Source organism: Camellia sinensis, chromosome 1 (genome assembly GCF_055761805.1).
Source record: "Camellia sinensis isolate YWXY chromosome 1, ASM5576180v1, whole genome shotgun sequence".
NCBI classification, from domain to species: domain Eukaryota; kingdom Viridiplantae; phylum Streptophyta; class Magnoliopsida; order Ericales; family Theaceae; genus Camellia; species Camellia sinensis.
Window position 1 is genome coordinate 244,813,250 of NC_138961.1, and position 15,984 is coordinate 244,829,233.

Here is a 15,984-nt window from a genome sequence, read left to right on the forward strand (position 1 = left end):
GCAATGCAGCTAGATGATCAATAAGAACAACAAGAGTAGGTTAAGATTCTAACCTCAAAACTCGAATCCAACGGTTCAAACCTCGAAGATCAAGCTTGGAAGATCTATTCTCACTCAAGAACTTCTCCTCCTTTCTCTAGAGCTTCTTTCTCTAAAGGCAAGGATTTGAGACAAAAATGATTTGTTTCTAGGTCTGCCGGCTGCCTTAACAATCAGCTCGGACACGTGGTGCTACTGGGTTGGTTCGGCTCAAAAGGTGATTGACTGATAAGACAAGTCTATGACAAAGCGTATGCAGCAAGCTAAGGCAAGAGACATCGGCAAGTAATGACATCGGCTAAAGTTAAAGCTTCGGCAACAGGGTAACAAAGACATCGGCTAGGGAGGACGACACTTGACTAAGCTGTGCCACACCTCGGCCCAGATGTGCCACACCTCGGTCTAGGTCATACCTGCCCAAGGATAAGGATCACTAAGTGCAAAACATCTCAGCAACAAGCCCGGGGTAAAGATGGGGGTCGACCAAGCGGTTCCAAAACAGTTCCAAATACAAAGGTTCAGAGGTGAACTAAGCTCAAGATGACCTCGGCTACACACCAAGCAAGGAACAAAATCATGCAAGCAATACTTAAACAAAACAAGGCAAGGCAAAACTTGCAAAACAACATAACAAGACGAGATCATGCATGAATGTATGCAGGTATGATAAGAGTGAGGTGAGGGTTGCTACACCCATAAAGGGTGAGCCACATCCCAGTAGAAATACACTAAACCAGCCATGAACAATGACTAAAAGATTAGCAGTTGATACATGGTCAACACAGATACATCCACATATATCACATTTCGATTTCATGACATTAAGTCCATATTACATTTCATTTCCCATGTCTTTTCCAACTTTGAGTTTGAAAACAAGGCTCAACACCTAGCCAAATAACTTAATGAGATTTAGACTCATCTTTAAAACACTTTCAAAATTCATGAGGGATACACATTTTAATGTTGTATCAATAACACATAAACCATTCCCACACTTTTCGAAAGATACACGTTTTAGTGCTGTATCAACATAACATAGAATCACTTCTATACCTCACAATTGATAACGATATACATTTTAGTGCTATATCAAATCAATTCAAACACTTCCATAATCAACACTTGATACACATTGTAGCGCTGTATCAATGTCACACAAAATCCGGTTTAGAGGTCCATCCCTTATCTTCCCCTAAACCGTGGAGTACATCCCCTATCTCCTCCCACACAACACATGTATATAAACATAGATCATATACAATCAATCAATACATAGAATTAATGTATTGTTCCAGTTGCTATATTCAATAGCATACTCAATCGATTAGTTTTAGTTTGCCTAATCATCATGCAGTGTCTACAACAATCAAGACTATCCTCCACCGATAGCCCCAAGCAGTTATTTCTATACTGAAAATAAATGCACCAAATGGATATATAATCAACATTTCAACTAGGTGAGCGATGAACGAATCTAACCACACCCTTTAATCTCATCCACATCCAATTCCAACATTCTCAATTTAATTCCTCTTTTCTTCAAATTAATTATACCAATTGATTTATCAATGTAATTAGAGCATTTCCCATAATTATCATCACAACCCTAAGGTTCCATTTTCACCAATAATCCAATATTGATCTCATTTCTCTATGCCAAACATGCATATAAGTTTATATAAACAAAACCCCAACTTTTGTAAAATTACACAAAGGCCCAAATTTTCTCAAAATTACCCAACAACCCCCAACTCATCAAAATGCTAAAATTCAAAGACAAAACTCATGAGAAGGAGTAGGATATCCCTACCTCGAAGTTAGAGCTCAAACGGGGGAGTTGAAGAAAATCAAAATGCTCCAAACTCAAAGATCCACAGATCAAAATAGAGCCCTCGACGATCCACACACTTTTTACAAAGGCCGGAGGATAGTGAGACACTCTAACTAGATCAAACCCTAGAGAGAATGGAGTTTCTAGAGAGAGAAGCTCTCAAAATATCTTTTTAGAAAGTAAGAGAGAGAGAGAGAATGTAAAAAGTGATTTTAAAATGCCCAGCTACCAACTGATATACGACATTCCCGCTCGAGCGAAGAACACAACGCTCGAGCGTCAAGAACAAAAAACTAGGTACGCTCAAGCGCAAGAAGGCCCGCTCGAGCGCCAAGACACAAGAATAAAGTACATCCGCTCGAACGCGAAAACTAGTCCGCTCGAGCATGGATTTTCCCCTCCCAGAACTTACACCAAAAAGTACTACCCGCTCGAGCGCCAGAGTACCCGCTCGAGCGTAAAAATCACACTTACAGAAGTTTTACAGGGACACGAGATATTGGAAGTGTGCAATCTCCGCTCAAGCGCAACAAGGCCCGCTCGAGCGGAACGACCAAAAACCTGGCAACAAGATTTTAGACCAAGGTTCAACCCACCTGTTCGAAACATGCCCAACACATCCTAAAACTCAAACAAATGGAATTAAAGGACGACAACAAGATAGATACAACTACCAACTCCACGGAACCGAGTCCGGAATACAACAGAACAGTAAAGGGACAACTGGGATCGCTATACTAACAAAAGCAAAGTTACTATTGAAGCAACACCATATATAACATTTTTTTTATTTGATATTTTGAGAGAAAAATCTAAAAAAATTGCAAAGTAACTACTAAAGCGACATTCCTAAACTTTAGTATTTTGTCGTTATTCATTACTAAAATATAGCAATAACCGTCTGTTTGCAATTGAATCATTAGAGATGCTGTTAGGTAATAGCAGGAACATTGCTTCAAGACAACAATTTAGAAGCCTTCAAGCTTCATAAACGTTGGAGTTTAAAAAAACCTGCCTATTTGTCCACCATGAATGTAATCAGTACATTTATAATTTTTTCACAAATGCTCATCAAATATAACCAAACACCCTGCATTCATATTTCAAGCTAAATCAGTACTTTTTTCTTTTTCTTTTTTTTTTTGTATTTCATATTTTTTACAAATATATATATATATATATATATATTAATCTTTTAACCAAACACCCTACATTAAAATTTTAACCAAACAACCTACATTTATATTTTAACCAAAAAGCTTACAAATATTTTAAGTTAAAACAGTACATTTATATTTGTTTCACAAATGCTCATCAAATATAAGAAATTTTCAACCTCTCACAACTTCACAATAATAGAATCAAGTCAGTAAAAAAAAAAACTTACCAGAAATAAGATGAGATAGAGAGCCCAAACCAAAGGAAGGAGAGCCAAAAGCAAAGATAGCATAGCAAAAAGCATAGAGAAAGAGAGCAAAGAGAAAGAAAAAGAAACTTACCAAATCACCAAGCGGTGAGGCGATCTAAGAGGAGAGTAGGGCTAGCGGTGGCGGTGGTGGTGGCGGTGGCGGTAACGATCGACACCACTAACGGCGATGGCGGCGATTGGCAACTCTAACAACGGTAGAGGCGGAAGTGATCGGCAAGGTGAGGAGTAGCGAGTGGGAGACAGAGAGTTGAATGCGATGTTTTGGGGGTGTGAATAGTTGGAGATGTTTCGGCGATTGGCTAAAACACCATTGTCCCATATTTAAACAAAATAAAAAGACCAAAACAAATTCACAACTCCATAGACCAAACTTTTTTTGTTGTTCTATCCCTCAAATACAATTCCTGTAAAAAAAAAAAAAAACAATTCAAAATGAAAGAGAGAGATTGAGAGTAGAGTGACAAGAGATCAAGAAAGGATCGAACAACTAAATGCAACAACCCAATTGTGGTTCAATACAAACCACATTACCTGCGAACATCTCAAATAAATTAATTACTAGGCTACAATGGCTTCGACTAGATAAAATATCCCAAATAATTGACAAAAGTTCATGTATGAGATTCATATACATTTCAAATATTTAGATATAAGATTTCAAAAAATAAGCTCCTAATTTCAATATTCATCAATAGATCAATTGCATTCTCAACAATACAGAAGGACAATTTCCAAACTACATATTTCAATAGATCAATGTCCACAAAATTCAATATTTTTGCTAATAATCAATTTGAATGATTCTTCAAACATAATATTTTCCTAGCAAACATGATTAATGACAAAGGAATTTGTACTTAATAATGAACACCTATTACATCATTAATTATTTTCAAATAATATAGTCATGTTAATCGTCACTAATTGTTCAAGTAGTCCTTCATTTAGTCAGTTGAGCTAAATTTGAACTCTTCCATAGTTATCCACACGAATATTCACAAAAGGCAATGAAGTTGCCATAGCACATAAACAATAAAAAAATTCCTTTGTAAAACCATAATGATAATGACAACAATAACAAAACTTCAATAGCAGTTATAACATATCATCTAACACATCCAAGTAGTGAACCTACCAAGTCTATAGCAACTGGAGCAACATAGATTCAACCACAAAAACATTAAATAACACAAACAATCAAGGCTCAAATGGTCTTCAAAATCACATAATCTCATAAATTACACTTGGAAAAACAAAATCAAGTCTTTCTTCAAAGGAAATGGGGCTGAATGAAGATTGGTTTTTGATTTTTTTACTTAATCATACAAAAAATTTCATATCCTCTGCTTGAAAACCCTAAATTTGAAAATTTCCTCTCAACACAGACAAATTGCAGATAATACAATAAAAGTAAGGGCTTTAGGCAATTATGAACTACATACAAACCAGTTTGTAATCGAGCTTGAATACATCTAGGGTTTCGTCGTCGTAGCAGGGGTTTAGGCTTTATCCAATAGGTTGTTCAATTTGGTGGAGACAATGGCAGGAAGTGTAGGATCCCTTGAGAGAGAGTGGCACCTAGAGGGTTAAAATTAGTTGTCCAAAATAAAACAGAATAGGAGAGAAAGATGTTGGACTTACTTGGATGCGGTGATGGTCGCTAGCTGTGGCAATGGGTGGCGGCGACAACTGGAGAGAGAGGGAGAAAGAGAGAGAGAGCGTGCGAGCGTAATTTCTCAAAATGTTAGGGCTGAAGAAAAGGTCTAGGGGTTTGTCAAAAAAAAAGATAGGAGGGAATTTTGATTTGGACAAAATTTCGAGGGTTTGTTCCAAATTTTTTGACAAAATTATTTGAAGGGAAAATTATGATAAAATTGATACAAAAATTTACTAGTAACAATTACAAAAAATAAAAAATAAATCATGATTTGAGTATTAAAGGAAAGAACGTTGTAGCTTTGTTAACAACATCATTTTTCCAATGCAACGATCCCAAATGAGGATTCTGGCTGTTGCTACTCAACATTGTGAGTGTACAAGAACGTTGACAAATAAATGAGGAATTCATAATTGCATAGCGCAACTAGAACTGCCCTTTAAAAACTAGAATCGTAAACTACTTTGTCAATATAGTTTATCCAAAACCATAAGGGCATATGGTAAGTTGTCAATTTTGGGAAATCAAAAATAAAATTAAAGGAAAGATTTCAACGTTTCAGTTTCCTTCTTCCTTATTTTCACTTAACTTATTTTCTCAGCAACCAAGCATAGTACGTGCTTATAGATCTACTAATTACACGAAACAAGCAACAATTAGCTATTATTTATCTTCTTCAAGCACAAATACATCACACATACACACACAAAAAAAAAAAAAACCCAAATAGACTTGCAATCTCCTTTTCTTTCCCTCATTGCATATTTTCTCAGCAACACAATGTCCCAAACACAACATAACATACTTATATGACTAACCTACAAAATAGTGCTTCTATATCTTCCAATTAAGCTTATGATCAAGAAACAAAAATATTGCTTATAAATCTACTAATTAAAGCTAAGAATTAACTACAAAATAGAACTAGAGAAAGAAGACAGGAAAATAATCAACAGCAAATGAATCCAACAGAATTCATGCCCACGCTTCTTTAGAATTTTATGACTCTAGCAGGACTTAATTCGCAACAGAATTAAGGGATAGACAATCAAAATTGACACTATGCACTATTTCACCTGAAATCTAAATAGTTGTAACTTGTAATAGAAATATAGTGTGCCAGCAAAAATATAACATGGAAAATTGAAAACATTTAGAGTTTATTCACTACTTAATGTTTGTGGTAAATTAAGGCCAAGTTTGGCTAACCTAAAAAAGTGCACTTATTTCATCTTTTTATCTTTTTTGGGTCACATCAATCAACATCTCCTCTCTACTTTTTTTACACATAATACAAAAAAGTCAAAAAGTACACTTATTTAGTCTTCCCAAACTTGGCATCTAAAAATTTGAAAATACAAATTTATCCAAAACTAAAAAATTAAAAATTAAAAATAAAAAAAGCTCCAGTTTTTCATGCATCCATGGGACAAGGCATAGTACTACAATAATAACTCCAACCGCAACTCAACTTGAGTAGGCCCTTCTAAACTAGAGTTGTGCTAGGGTTAGAAACGAGCACGTCAATGTAGGCTTGAAACGAGTGCCTTGAACAGTTTTTCCATCTTGATTAGGGGTGAAAGGAAAAACCGGTAAACCGATTGGACCGACCAGACGAACTGAACTAGCCGGTTTTGGTCTATTTTTTTTCTTGTTTCGTTCTGTTCGGTTATGTTAAAACAAAAAACCGAAATTCGGTTCGGTTTTCGGTAATTATAATTTGAAAACCATACACACCGAACCGCACCGATATATACTCCCTCTTTTTTTATTACTATTATGTATTGTCCAGCTATTTTTTATTATTATTTTCGTGCAGGTCATCTGTGTATTCAATTCCAATATTCAAATAGCTTTCACACTGCCCAATGTTTCACATTGCTCAAAATAAAAAAAAAATAAAAAACTCTCTCTCTCTCTATCTAATTATTACACTACTCGACAATGAATATCATGGTCTTGGGTTGGATGTTTCTAAGAGTAATTGCAACTCTCTACAAAACAAATGCTCTATCTCTCCTCTCTTTCTCTCTATATGTTTGTGTGTTGTAGAGAGTTCTGAGATGAAGGTTTATATGCTTCATCTTCTTCCTACGAAATATTTTGTGGGTCTTCCATCTTCCATCTTCATCTTCTTCATGTGAAGGTTGGATCTCTCTCTCTCTGTGTCAAAACCCTCTCATCTTCTTCCATCTTCCATCTTCTATCTTCATCTTCTTCATGTGTTCACCAATGGTCTTTCACCTTCAAGAAAATATTTTGTTGAAGATCGAAGAACCGACGTGTACCGACCGAACCACACCGCCCCAACGTAAAACCGCTTGGTACGGTTCTTACCAGTAATTCGGTCTGTTCGGTGCAGATCAATGGAAAACCGAAGGGTGCGGTTCGGCGCAAAAATACCTCAAAATCGGACTGCACCGCACCGATTTCACCCCTAATCTTGATGTTTAAAATTGTTAATCAAATAGGCAAGGCAGTGAATCCATATGGATAAATTTGAAATGGATTGTAAACCTAAATGTTTTGTATTATGTTGCTACTACAGAAAACACTTACGGTCATGGAGACTTGCCCAAAATCACATTTGGCAACAGAAAGAACTAGCAGATTCATCATATGCTAGGGGGTTACAGGCCCCACTCCAAAAATCAAGCTTGTTCTTTTAAATCACTCAGAAATTTAGTCCAGTGTCTTTTCCTTTTGGACAAATTTTTTAAAAAATAAAAATAAAAAAGCTTACATAATATTTCCTTCTGGACAAAATATCACAATGATAACAAAATATACCTCGGGTATGCAGGCCACATCGTCAATTCTTGTGATCAGCTAAGCAAAGATCCCCAGAACCTTCAAGAAAATCAGTGGCCCATACTGACATTCCAGAAATGCAAACTACAAGTAAAGATTATGAATGCCTTCCATGCTAGTTTTGGAAAACATTAAAGCACAAGATGTTAGAAAAGCAGACTAATTAAGTGCATAAAATTTCTCTGCAATTTCAATATTGAGGATAAAAAATAGAAAATAAAAACAAAAAGAGTAACATATATATAACTTAATTGCCCATGTTTGTTTGCAGGAGGGTGGTTTATGCAAGAGAAAACTGACACTTCATAACCAAAGTAAACAAACAGTTATTAATGGTTTGTTAAAAAGTAAACAAGCAGTTATTAATACCAAAAATGAGCTAAAATAAGAAGTAAGAAAAAAATTCCCCCTTCATGGAGACTTGCTCAAAATCACAATCAGCAGCATGTATCACAACACAATCAACAGGAGTCTACCAATTAGCGTGAATCTAGCCCATGCTGCCATGCCTATAAAACTCAACTAATAAATAAACTGAAATTCATTTGATAGGTGTAAATTGAAGTTTTATTTATTTATTTATTGCTAGGCCAAAAAGAATGAAAAATAGGACTAAAAGTATGTACACATAATGAAAAATTTAAAAACTATCCCATAACAACTTAAAATTTAAAATTAACTAACTAAGAACAAAATAGGACTAATAATGCTAAACTACCAAATATATAAAGCCAAATAATAACATAACATATCTATTTCATAGAAACCCATTCTTATTTCATAGATTTGTAACAAACCAAACCCAAAGAATAAAATTTGAACCACACAGAAATTCATATTTCAGTCAAAGAATTTTCACAAGCAAAACTTGAAAATTAACAAATGTTCACAAGAATAAATAAATAAATACTAGTGGTAAAGGCACAAGCGATGCGTGTGTAAATTTTAAAAAAAAAATTATGCGATTAAGTCAATAAAAATTGAATTAAGGAACACTACTTTTCAATTGATAAAAATTTTAATACATCCTCATTCAATAGAAAAAAAAAAAAAAAAAAAAAAAAAAAAAAAAAAAAGAAGAAGAAGAAGAAGAAGTCAAGTTCAATTCACAAATTTCAGATAAATCAAAGAAATTCAACCAAAATGGGGTAGCACATAGTGCCAGAGCCTCTGCACCTCCTAGGGTTCAGCTGACCATTCTAAAATAACATGTGCATGGCTCTTGCAATTGTTTGAGTCTTTCTCTATTTCAATTTCCTTTCTATATACATATTATACCTAAAAGGGAAGGCCAAAATTGAGGTAGATGTCACATTTTTTTTTCCTTTCCAAAATATCCTCATGTAATTGCCCAAATCAAAACGTCCTATAACTAATGAAATCCAAATTCAGATTGAGATCAAAATTTATAACCTGTAATAGCACACCACACACCACTAGTATAGTATAGTATAAATATAAACAAATTGACATAAAAATGAGTAATAAAAATCGAAATTTGAGGGATTTGAAAATACCTAGCAGCATGAGAATGCTGAATCGTGTAGTAGCCAACATGGTGACCCAAGTCTTCAGCACAAAACATCGGGGGCAGCGAAATTGGGAAACTTGAAACGCTTCTCAACGATCCTGGAAGCGACAGGCGCAGTAGAGACATTATTGGGATCGACGATGTTGATGGACTCCTTTGGGAAGAAATTGAGCTCTCTGATCAACTTCTCACCCCGAAGAGTCGCTGAACCCAAAGAATAGAGAAGAAGGAAAGGAGAAACCAAATATACACAAACCGAACCCTTCATCTCTCTCTCTCTCTCTCTCTCTCTCTCTCTCTCTCTCTCGGGGGGAACCAATTGGGGATTTTGGTTGAAGAGATTGGGGATTTTGGGTTTTTTTTGTTTGGAGGGGGGAACCCGAACGGGAATGGAAAAAACGGCTCCTTTTTTTCATCACAAATGAATATTTAAACAGTAAAACGGCTTCTTCTTTTTTCGCAACGACAATAAAATTTATTTTTTGATAAAATAATTTTTTTTATAGTTAATGAAACTTTTTTTTTTATTTTTCATTTTCTTTTAGTTACTAAGGTTGAAATTTTATTTGTTTCATTTTTATTTTAATGAATAAAAAATTATTATTATTATTTTTTTTATTTGGCAGAAATAGGGGTAATATTTTAATAAAAAATATTTTCTATTAAAATAAAGTTAATTTTTTGTAATCAATGAAAAATATTTTTCTACGACCCATTTTTTTTTGTTACTAAAAATCAGGAACTAATTTTTTGGGGTAGAGGATAGGGAGCGGCAATAATTGTGAAGGTAGTGGATAAAAGGTGATGGTGGTGGTAATGGCGAAGGAGATTAGTGGTGAAGTTGTGGTAGTTATAGAGGAAATAGAGTAGCGGTGGTAGAGGAGAGGTAATAGTAGTAGTAGTGGTGATAGTGGAATGGTGGCGATTGTGGTAGTAATGATAGTCGTAGAGGTGGAGTGGCAACAGTGGTAGTAATGGTGGTAGTGGAATGGCATTTGCAGTAGTGGTGAAGGTGGTAGAGGATATGAGTGGTGAGAGAGAGACAGAGAGACAAAAATAGAGTGATGAGCAAGAAAGAGACAAAGTGGTCGCTAAAAGTGCATTTTCTTGTAGTGTCTCAATAAATCGAAAGAGAGCTCGATAAATAGAGAAAAGGGAAAGGAGAGAGTGAGCAAGGTGAACACAATGAGGGAGAGACAAACAGACAGACAGACAAATAGACAGGCAGAGAGAGAGAGAAGAGTGATGAGTGAAAGAAAGTGAGAAAGAAAGAGAGTGAGAAATAGAGAGAAACAAGAGATGAGCAAGAGATAAACAAAAAGAGAGAGAAAGAGAGTGAAAAGAGATGAACGAGATAGAGACATAGAAAAAGAAAGAGATAGAGAGAGAAGAGAGATGAGCGAGAAGAGAAAGAAAAGAGACAAGCGAGAGAGAGATAGGGAGATAAGCGAGAGAGATAGAGAGAGAAAAGAGATGAGAGAGATAAAGAGATGAGCAAGAGAGAGAAACAGATGACAGAGATAGAGAGAAGAGAGATGAGCGAAAGACACACACACACACATAGAGAAAGAAGAGTGATGAGTGAAAGAGAGAAAGAGAAGAGACAGAAAGATAGGAAGATGAAAAAATTGGTGAAGAGAGAAATGTTATATCAAAAGAGTAAGACGATGTCGTTTTTTTAAAAAAAAATTGCGACAGAAAAATACCGTTTTATTTATTCAAACCATTTTGTGACTGTATATTTATGAAGCTGTCTCAAAGATACAATATTTTATTTTATTTTACTTTTTTTTTGCAACGGTGCCTATTACAGTCGCAAAAAACTCATCTTTTTTTTTTTTTTTTTTTGCGACGGCAGTTGGTGCCGTCGCAAAAACTGTCTTTTTTCGCGACAGCAATCTCTGTCGTCGTAAATACTATCATTTTTCAGGACAGCATTTTCTGCCGTCGCAAATACTCTATTTTTCTACTACAATAAATAATGTCATCGCAAAAACTCCCTTTTTTCGCGACGACAAGTTGTGCCGTCGCAAAAACTCACTTTTTTTGCAATTGGCAAGTTATGTCGTCTCAAAAAGTGATTTTTTGAGACGGCAAGTGTGCCGTCGCAAATGCTTCCATCTTTTAAGCCCACTTTTCTTGTAGTGAGAGCTCAGGCACAACTAGGACAAATCAAGGGAAAGAAAATTGAGTGGAGAAAAAAATGAAGAAAAGTTGCGAAAAAAATTTAGGAGAAAAATTATTTAGTAGATAATTTTTTCAGCATATTTTTTATTAAAATTTAGTTAAATTATATATATTTATATATATATATATATATGTCTATAAGTGTATATAGATATTTTAAAAAGTATATCGTTTGTATATTATTTGTATTATTTTTAATGAAGATACTATGACTAAAAATAAATCTAAAATAGAGATAGGTGATCAATTGCAATTGTCACTTAGGGATGACACTTCAAAATTAATTGAGAGAGTTGAGAGTTCAAAAAGAATAAGAGTTTGAGAGACAGATTTGTTTGTGAGAAATAAAATGTGAGAAGGGTGATATTTATAGGACTTAGGAGAGAGGGGTTAATTTATATATATATATATATAAATAAAAATAAAATAAAATTGGTTGTTGGTGGAATTAACGGTTATATGACTCTTTCAAATTGTTTTGTTCTAAATTTTTTATCATTGCACAAACAAGGAGGGTAGGGAGCCGTTGGGGTCGGGTCGGGCCAAATGGGGAAGAAAATTCCAGGCCGATCTCACGAGATGGGTCACACTCCATAACACACCAGGGTCAGGCCGGGCCGGGCTCTAGAACACATAACCCAGGGTCTTAGGTTGGGCTTAGGCTCGAGCCTGGTTGGGCCTACCCAGGGTGCGAGCGAATTTAGGGTGTGCCGCGAGCTCGTGGGCCAAATTTACACCCCTATATATGGGTAGTGGTTATGAGATATATGATTAGTGGTTATGATATATGTGATATTGATTATGAAACAAAGGGTGCTGGTTATGAGATGTGGTTATAATATATGTGGGTAAACGTAATGAGATATATGATTAGTGATTATGACATATGTGATTCTGGTTATGAGCAGTGGTATAGTTATAAGTCAAAGGGTGTTTGGTTATGAGATATGTGATTAATAGTTATGAGATATGTGATGATAGTTATAATCAAAGTGGTGTGGTTATGAGATATGTGATTAGTAGTTATAATATATGTGATGTTGGTTATGAGATATGTGGATAATGCTTATGAGTAAAGTGGTGTCAAATGGTGTGTGGTTATGCTATACGCGTTAGTGGTTATGAGGTATGTGGGTAATGGTTATGAGCAAAGTGGTGTCAAAGGGTGTTTGGTTATGCTATATGTATTAGTGGTTATGAGATATGTGGGTAATGGTTGTGAGCAAAGTGGTGTCAAAGGGTGCTTGGTTATGCTATATGTGTTAGTGGTTATGAGATATGTGGGTAATGGTTATGAGCAAAGTGGTGTCAAAGGGTGTTTGGTTATGAGTTATGAGATATTGGTTATGTGACTAGTGGTTATGAGATATGTGATATTGGTTATTAGACATGTGACTAGTGGTTATGAGATATGTGATGTTGGTTATGACTCAAAGAAGTTGGTTATGAGATGTGGTTATGATTCATGTGGGTAGTAGTTATGAGATATGTGATCAATGGTTATGAGATATGTGATGTTGGTTATAATCAAAGTGGTGTGGTTATGGGCAAAAAGGTGTTAATTATGAGGTATGTGACTAGTGGTTATGAGATATGTGATGTTGGTTATGATCAAAGTGGTGTTGTTATGAGCAAAAAGATGTTAATTATGAGATACGTGACTAGTGGTTATGAGACATGTGATGTTGGTTATGACAAAAAGGTGTTAGTTACGAGATATGTGACTAGAGGTTATGAGATATGTGATGTTGGTTATAACTCAAAGGGGCTGGTTATGAGATGTGGTTATGAATTACGTGGGTAGTAGTTATGAGATATGTAATATTTGTTATGATCAAAGTGGTGTTGGTTATGAGATATATGATTATGATTATGAAATATGTGATATTAGTTATAAACAAAATGCTGTTGGTTATGAGATGTAGTTATGAAATATGTGGTATTAGTTATGAACAAAATGGTGTTGGTTATGAGATGTGGTTATAACTAAATTATGATCAATTTGATTATAGTTATGAAGAAATATGATTTTGGCTCATAACTATAAAAAGTGACCTGTTTAGCAGGTCACTTTTAATGATGTGGCTCAATCTTAGCCATTAATTTTCTATGTACCGTACATTTTTTGAACAAAATATACTATAGACTTTCCCGCAAAGAATTACCAAGAAGAGCATTGTTCAAATTTTTTCATACCACATGTTAACAATGTGAAAGTAATATTAATTTCCTACAGAAAAGAAATAGAAAAGATCATAAAAAATAAAACATAAAGAAAAACAAATAATTTGGTTCCACACAAAATTAGCACTACATGGATGCACAAAGATATCAAAGAAAATGAAAGATATTTATTTTCAATAGAAATCCAACTTAAGCATTTAGTTATAATACACAATCTTTGGCTACAACATATGCCATTAAAACACTAGTGCAAAAATATATGAAAAAACACATGAATAGGTAAATATGTTCCCTACTTTTACTCAAGAAAAAAGGGGCAATTTCTTACAAGAATGGTCCTTTTTATTACAAGAATGATACAAACCCATTATTTGAATATTCCATTCCCATACTCTTTTATTAGTTGTATTAGAATGAGGAATACATGGTATGTATGTAGTTCATTTCATGAGAAACACATTTCATAATGTTAAAGTTTCAAATTATGTAATTAAATTTAAAACTTTCAATGACTATTAATTTAATCATTAGTCATTGATCTCTTCCCTTGAGAAGGCAATAACCTAATTGTGCTCTTGTCAATTCAAGATTTTAGGGTGTTGGCAGGGGATAGAGGACAGACTTGACATTTTGGCTTTATTTACATGAATATCCCTAGACTTGATTCTAGGGTTTCACACTTAACAGTCCAATTTTCTAATGTCACAACCTACTATGCTATCTCTTACTCCTCCCTATATGTCCCCCCCCTGAAGGAATGAATCATATTAAGAAAACAAAATCATAGTTAACTCAACTGGGTTGTTTTGAATTATGGCTGAAAGCCTTTTGGCGCCAGATTAATAGTATTTGATACAAAACTTTGATGAAGGAATTCATAGAATGCTTGTCTATCTTATTTTTTACATAAATTAGATGAAGAAATTTATGTATATGTAGAAGAATGATATCATCTTCCCCAAATCTTATATTTTCTTACAGATTTTCACTAAAATGCAAAATAGAACTTTCATTTCCTAACATATTTTGTTAATCAGAGCAACTTTCTCATTAGGACCCCACTGGCCAGATGTGAAACATATAAGACTTTGACTTAACCAACATTCTTTATTTGCTATACAACTTTCTATTTTTTCCATTTTTTGAAAAAAAGGTGTACACTTGGTAAGTGCTTCCTTATGTTCCCTAGAAACCATGGGAACACAATTTCTTTATTGGTTGCTATTAGTGATTGTGATACATATGCAATTACTAGGAGAACCAGGGGCTGGAGGATCATCCACAATATCAATGGTGGGTGCTGTCAAGAAGTGGCAAAAATCTGAGCCTCAAAAGGCCCTAGAAACTTGGAGAAAGTTATCAGAGGCAAATTTAGCACTTGAAATCCAACTTAATATGTTAAGCACAATGGCAAAAGAACATTGAGATTCATATAAATCCACTATCGACAACTGCAGCATGCATAGGTCAGAAAAGGTAATTTCGAAACTTTTTATACAAGTACCCACTAAAGAGGTGGAGGTATATGAAATTTTGTTGTTGTTGTCACAGATTAAATTTTTTTAAGACAAGAATATTAATGGAAAAGGATCTAGGCAGTTTTTTTTCTTCTCTCTTTTGATAAGTCATGTAGACAACCAGTTAATTAAAGAGGATTTCCATATTTTCATAGTAAAAAATTTGGCCAGTTGGATGTCTGAACCAATCTTTTGATGGGTTTGATTATTATTGTGCACGGTAAGAAAATCTATTGCAATTAACAATTGAGTATTTAAAACCCCAGCAATCAACAGTTGGATGTCTGTAGTAATTACCAGCAATCAAAACCCCAAATGTGTAAAAAAATATATCATTCAAACCCCAAATGCAAAAAAAAAAAAAAACAAAACCCAATTTGAAGTAGATGTAGCATAACCCAATTTGAAACAAAACCCAATTCCAACCACCAAGTTAATAATAACTTGCTTAACAAAAAAAAATAAATAAATAAAAAATTACCGATACGGCAAATGCTTCACTAAATCTGAAGATTGAAAATCTGAAGATGAAAGAGAGCTAGGGCACACTGTGAAGAAGAGAATTAGAGCTTTTTTTTGCCCCTCCTTCTTGCTGTTGTTGCTTCTAAAGATGAGTAGGGCAGACTGAATCTTTCAGATCGAAATTTTGATGAAGAAGATGAAAGCTCTCTTTGCCTCTCCTTCCTCCTCCTGCTGCTTCTTCCAAGGATGAGCTAGGGCAACGATGGGTAAATATAGGGGTGTACACGGTCCAGATTGGTTTGGTTCTGAGAAAATCCAAGAACCGAATCGATC

General features: G+C 34.7%; 1 long non-coding RNA gene across 1 annotated transcript; it reads right to left on the bottom strand.

Annotated features, from left to right (window-relative positions):
• Nucleotides 1-3,038: 3,038 nt before the first annotated feature.
• LOC145805290 (uncharacterized) lies at nucleotides 3,039-6,145 on the bottom strand. Its single transcript, XR_014347854.1, has 2 exons — nucleotides 4,749-6,145; nucleotides 3,039-3,706 (listed from the first exon to the last, which is right to left on the bottom strand). It is a non-coding gene; the product is annotated as an uncharacterized LOC145805290 (long non-coding RNA).
• Nucleotides 6,146-15,984: the final 9,839 nt, after the last annotated feature.